At 32.8% G+C, this 6,687-nt stretch overlaps 1 long non-coding RNA gene across 1 annotated transcript; it reads right to left on the bottom strand.

Moving 5' to 3' along the window:
- Positions 1–1,491: 1,491 nt before the first annotated feature.
- LOC110462949 lies at positions 1,492–6,121 on the bottom strand. Its single transcript, XR_002464329.1, has 3 exons — positions 6,071–6,121; positions 5,873–5,927; positions 1,492–1,554 (listed from the first exon to the last, which is right to left on the bottom strand). It is a non-coding gene; the product is annotated as an uncharacterized LOC110462949 (long non-coding RNA).
- Positions 6,122–6,687: the final 566 nt, after the last annotated feature.

The following is a 6,687-nucleotide window of genomic DNA, read 5'->3' as shown; positions in this document are numbered from 1 at the left end:
AATATCATATCATAGGAAAATGATAAGTTTGCATAATATAAACTAGCAAAGTGACTATTTTCTTTCTTACCAGAATCTTGTTTACAATCAGGTGCGCATTTTCCTGTAGTTCCAGCGTCCTTTTGGCAGTCATCAGTGATAGCAGCGCAATCGTCAACATCAGCTTGCAGATGTAAATAATAAAGGATGCAGGTGTACACTTTACAATATACGATACTAAACACTGTACATATACATTATCATAGATACTGTTAATTTAGCTAATCCCGTCAACGAGTGATGTTTTGTTATCATGTACATATACCGAACACATCTACAGAACACATCTACCGAACACATCATGTCTAGAAAAACTTTGTGTTTCTCTCGGGGATAAAAGCTTCACCATTCCTTTTGCCTATCGGGTAAACAATTGAAATTAATCATGACGTACAAAAAGTGGGCGGCGCAAAACAAAGTTACGCGACGTCTTCATGTAATAATTGATCAATGAAATGAGGATGTTTCCCACAAGTACCAATTCCTAGCAGGCTAATCGATTGCGTCAGGAGGGTGAAACCAGTGGGAGTTTAGGGGTAGTTACTTTAGATATTGCAATATGGGTTAGCATAGTGCACAGGTAATTATTATGTATGCTAACTATGATGATACTGTGTTGATAAGTAACCCTTTCGAATATTTCATGCGTGTTAGAAATGCATTTAAAAGTTATAATATATATTATGGATATTTATTTCTCCCACAATTACTATAGGTTTCCTCTCTTTCGACTCATTGGATAAACCTGCTAGGAGTTGGTAAACATTTTTGATAACCCACTAATGCGTAACAAAAAGGATGTGATTTCATCGTCCTATCTTCTAATATGACGTTAAGTAACAATGCTTTCCGACATAAACTTCTATTGTGTCGTCATAGTTAGCGACAATTTTTTCCGGAATCGGAAACTGGAAAAATGTTTCGCCAAGGGAGACATCTTTTTTTTGATATAAAATGGAAACATTTTGGAGAAAAATATTTTCAAACTCGTGATTGTTGGCTATCATGTTTTTGTAATTCTCGATGTCAAATTTTCCAATTGTGATAGACACTTGGTAAACCTCGTGTCTATGTACAATTTGAAAATGTACTCACTTGATTTAGATTAATACCAACAATCACTCATTCGGGAACCTCTATACAATATCAATTTTCTTTAGTGTTATAGTAGTTGTAATACTTACCATCAGAAATCTCACTCCCGCCATCTGTTTGAAAGATATTTGATAAAAAACATGTTATTTCTTATGAATATATACATTATATACCTTTTGAATATAACTTATGCATAAACTGTATGTATTAGATGTGTATTCTTTAACTAAAGCTATTTTATTTGTTTATTGTGTTGTAAATGTCTGTTTCAAAGAGTCGTCAGTTATTGACACTACATTTCCGATTCAGTATTTTTCAAGAGTATTGAGCATGCCTCTAAAAACGTTGATTGCTTACTTTTGCAGGTCCAGACACATTTTTTTCCATCAGGACATTCTGCTGGATCACAGACAAGCTCACCTGTGAAAACAGTAAAAGCATCTTAATAACTTACAGAAAGTAATGTTTCTCCATCAGGACATACTGGTGGATCACAGACAAGCTCAATTGTGAAAACAGCAAAAGCATCTTAATAACTTACAGAAAGGATCTTCGTTGTGTACTAATAGTGATCGAAATAACGTTTAAATCAATCTATGAATCTAATAATCATGTATTGCTTTGGCTCTTTTGATAAACGTATGGAAAGGGATGCAATGAATAAGTTAAAAATGGGTGAACATATCGTTATCAAAGAAGCCGTAGAGGCAATGCCACAGTTACCAATATCCTGCACGACTTTGGAATTGAAGCTGCATGTTTTTGTGATAAATAAGCATCCTGATGCAATACATCCAAGATTCAATTTAGAGTTCATTATCAAGTCTCTACAAATTGTCCTTCACAACAACGGATCTTTTAATTAAAATTCAAACAGACAAATCTATAGTAACAAAAGTTCACCAACCTCCGATAATCTGGTGATGGGATTTTTGGAACAACATACCGTGTTTCTTAGTCACTCATATTTATGTTATTTTACGACGAATTAAAACGCGAACAAATACTGGTTGAACGCCGACCTTTCTTGTTTAACAGTATTATCCTTCCAATTTATAACGCAAAAAATCGAACGAGCCGAAGCAATACTCATATCGGAAATAGAAAAAAACGATATTAATATTTTGTCAGTAGCCAGACATTTAAACATGCCGATCCACAAATGACAGGACATTCAGGTTGTTCCCATTGACCATTGCCTAAATGACCAGCAGTGCCTAAAGAAGGAACGAATCTGGATCAACCAGCTGCACATGGCATGCACGACAAATGATCTACCTCAGTTGTATAAACAATTTCCTGTCAGCTCTGCTACATTGATGAGTTAAAAAAAAAAAAATACTGTTAACCTTCAATCAAGTATGTTCCAATTATTAATTTCAAGAAAAACAAACTTATTTTGCCTATTTGTACTGGAAGGAGCCTAGACTCATCGTGCGTGCCCAACACATATACATTTGAGGCACCTTATGTGGAGACCCTTCAGATATTGCTTTTCCTTCTCATTTACTTTCTTATATATCTTTATACAAATGCGATGTTATTTAATCCTCACTATTTATATTTTTTTAAAGATAGTTTCTGTCAAATTGTACTTAATGGAAGGAATGTAGAGTCACTGTCTGTCTCCAACATATGATCCACTTGGGGCAACTGATGCTATTGATAATTATTTATTGGATGTGGGTTTCTAGTGGTCATACTGTTTCATGTAGATGAACAGTCTATGAGGAGTTGTTGAAATTTGTTAAGCGCGGTCCTCGCGTAATTTAATCATTTATTTGCCTAAACCCTTATAATGATTCGTATTTGTTAGCATGATAACGGCATTTCATATTCAGTTGGTGTCAACTTATCTTACATTTTCCATCTTTTGACCCTTACAAAATAGTGTTTGTCGATTGAAAGTGGCCCTTCCGCATATTTTCACACCTTGCTAGCATGCAAACACACAACTACGTTTACAGATCTCTGCACAGTTTCCATTCACATTTTGTATCCATTTTTTCACTTGAATTCACAATCTCAAGATTTCGAGATGACCTCTTCACTTCTAGTCGGCCTAAGGGATATGCGTTAGCATATTATATTATCATTTCCCATTAAAAGCAAATCATTGACTTCATATTCATATTTGCAGTTTCATACCAACTTAACAGCAATGTTAACTTTCAAAAGACTAATCATAAAGAGCTTCCTAAATGTGGTTAACTTTTACATGTTAAACCTTTAAAGTTATATAAGCGGCACTGACTAATTCAAATTTGATTCCAAAATCCATTTCTATATGGAAACCTTCTTCTTCTCAATCCCGTCTTGCGAAAATCTATACCCCCTATGTTTTTTTTATTATCTATTTTAAGTGGTAAGACCAGACACGTGACCACAATTGTTTTATGATAAAAAGTAAAGAATGCGTCATGCGCACACTGATTCATAAAGTATTACGGGTTATTAACTTTAACACTGTTAATAAAAACAAAAATGATTGCTGAATTAAAAAATGATTCACATCACATAAAAACTAGAGGATATATCTGACAAAACTCCACGATGGACATGTAACAGAGGTGCAGTTTCCATGGTTAATAACAAAACATGAATTATCATATATTTTTTCTATCCATCTGAAAATCATAAAAATGCATTGATATGAGGTATATAATTGAATTATAGAAAAAAGAAAGCATTTTTTGGCAAATCTTTATGTAGCATTATTCCAGGTAATTTTTTTCCTGTATTTTGTTTAATATCAACCGATGGGCGCACATGCACTGGTATATATTGTATTGTTTTTAATATTTGTATTTCCCTTAAAACTTTTGTTTTTGTTTTAACGATTTCTCATACCAATCAAGAAACGCGGGTCTCGTGTCATTTAAAGTGATAGTTTCGAGAAAGTAATTAAGAACTGGCTTAGCATGTATTACCTTGTCGATTTTGGGACATTCAATTTATACGACTTAACTTTTAAGCATGCTGATGCTCGTGGTTTGCAGGCACATCTCGATGAGTGTATATTTTTTTTAAGATAACAATAGCACTAGGAAATCACTTAGGGCCACTTTTAAATTATTTCTTGTAAAGATCTTCTTTCCCACCACGTGTCTTGTAAATGTTGTGATAAACTGTTTTCATTGCCACCAGTCATCTGCATTTTTTTTTTATCTAAAAGCGTTGTATACCATTCGAACCTGCAAACGGAAGCAGCACTCGAACCATTGTGAGAGTGTAAAGTGGAGTACGATAACTCGCTCCAAGTTAATAACACTACTCAGATCTATAAGATTAATGTTAAAAAGCTATCAAAACAACAAAAAAACGTTAGTGACTGTATTTTTTAATTTACAAACATATTGATGTAAATTCCCTGGATTATATATAATCCTAGCATATCGTATGACATAAAAACGTACATGTAATTAAAATCATGAACTTAATTGATATGGAAATATCATAGTTTGGTGAATTACGATGATGTTAAGTATGTAAGTTGTTTACATTTTAGTTTTTGTTTTGATCTCCAATCATTGTCGAAACTTTGGTGATATATTGTTAATTCGAGTCATGCTCATTTTGAACAGCCATTGTATTTCTTTCACGCTCTCCTTCTTACAGAAATATAGCAAGTCTTGTTTCTGAATATAGAAAATCATTACTACCATATACATTTTATGATATGACCAATATGTATCTGAAATAAATGTGACTTCAAATGTCAATGAGTTCTACTTTTTAAAGGTTCAATAAAGAAATTGATTCAAAATCTTTGGGCGATATAGGAAATTTCGAAGTGTGCAAAAAACCCTAGTTCGAATAAAAGATCGATAAAACTAAGGCAAAATATAAACTACGACAGGATTTATACGATACCGTTAGAAAAAAAAGAAAAAAAGACCCCCCCCCCCAAAAAAAAACCCACCCCCAAAAATAAAATAAAATCCAGGTGTTTAGGGTTTTGGAGATGCAAGCGGCTTTTGTTTCGTCGACAACACGCGCCATGCATATTAAGGTAAAATCCTATAAGGAATAAACTCCTTAAATAAGGCAATATAAAGGAATACAGGAAATAAAATGTAAGGAATCACTCATCTAAAATTTAGTATGTTGATGCTGCAAGTCAAATAAAAAACATCGTTTTGCCATTTCCTCCATTTTGGACAAATCAGTGTTGAAAAAGGAAGTGTTTTAGTATTTTCTTAAGTAAATTGATATCTTATGAATATGGGCGCTGATATTTCGTTTTGATGAACAACTATATCAAATCGATATTACACCTTTAGTTAAAAAAGATCTGGAAGATTTTAACCTATACTGCATTGTAAATTACCTGTTTTCTATACCATTCATACTTATCTGGTGTAATTGGTTAGCGTGGCACTGTGTGTAGTGACAATGACTTTTGATGTGCTGCTAACTGCTTTAATTTTGAAGGCGCGAAACAAAAATGAAGTCTATAATGCAAAATCTTATAACACGAGGTTTTTGAGAAATTATTTGATAATACGTTTTTAGAAAAAAGTGTAAAGAACGGATAATTTTGATGCAGAAACTACAACTGATATCAATGTGAGTACAGCACAAATATGTGTTAAAATTGCAATAAATTTCAAAAAGTCTAAACGTTTCTTAAGAAGGCCTATTGATAATCGGTTTGACATTCTGTATATTCATTTCCAAGTATATGTTTATTTTATAACAAATGATATAGTATTGAATGCAGTAAAGTTGTACTTACCGTAACAAAACGCAAGCACCGACAGCAATACTAAACACGTCGCCTTCATCTTGACCTACAAAATGTAAAATAAATTTGCAAAATATAATGTTTTAAAATCACATAAGCAGCATAAATAAGCATAACTTAACAAAATTTGATTTCGTTTTGATAAAATAATATGAAACAAAGTCATTAATAACATTTTGAAATACTTACAAGAATCGTTAGCATCAAAGTGAATGATTCACGCTTGCTGGCCACTCGGTGCTTCCAATAGTTTGTCGTGCAGATTTATATAGTGTGGATCATCCGGCCTATACGCATGTGTTGCTAAAGCTACACACTCACATGAGATAATGCTATAAATCACTGCTTTTATGATACCGCGGACAAATATGGAAAGGATTTATGGATGACATGTGTAAAATACATTTTATGTCGGTTTATACGTAATGTATCGAGACTTCCCTTTAACAGAAAAAAAACATTTTTTTCTTTTTCTTTTTAAGTGTCCATTTTGGATTGACTTAAATGTTTGGTAGACCATCACAAAATACACAAAGAAAACATTATTTAATTTTTGTACAATACTGAGCCGAAAAGTTTACAAAATCATATTGACTTAACATTTATTTGGAAAGGATGGATTCTATATCTAACCGTTTTACGACACATCACCGATAAACACTTTTATGATGAATAGGCTTTGTTGTTAGATCTACATTAGTTTCAATATTTGAATGAAATTTCAATGCAGAAGCAGTAAAATAACATATCTTTCATTTTTCTGTTCGAATAAATTCAATATCCATTCAACATTTGTTAACTTAGTG

The sequence above is a fragment of the Mizuhopecten yessoensis genome, unplaced genomic scaffold (assembly GCF_002113885.1).
Source record: "Mizuhopecten yessoensis strain PY_sf001 unplaced genomic scaffold, ASM211388v2 scaffold10847, whole genome shotgun sequence".
Lineage (NCBI taxonomy): Eukaryota > Metazoa > Mollusca > Bivalvia > Pectinida > Pectinidae > Mizuhopecten > Mizuhopecten yessoensis.
This window is presented reverse-complemented; position numbering and strand designations above follow the sequence as displayed.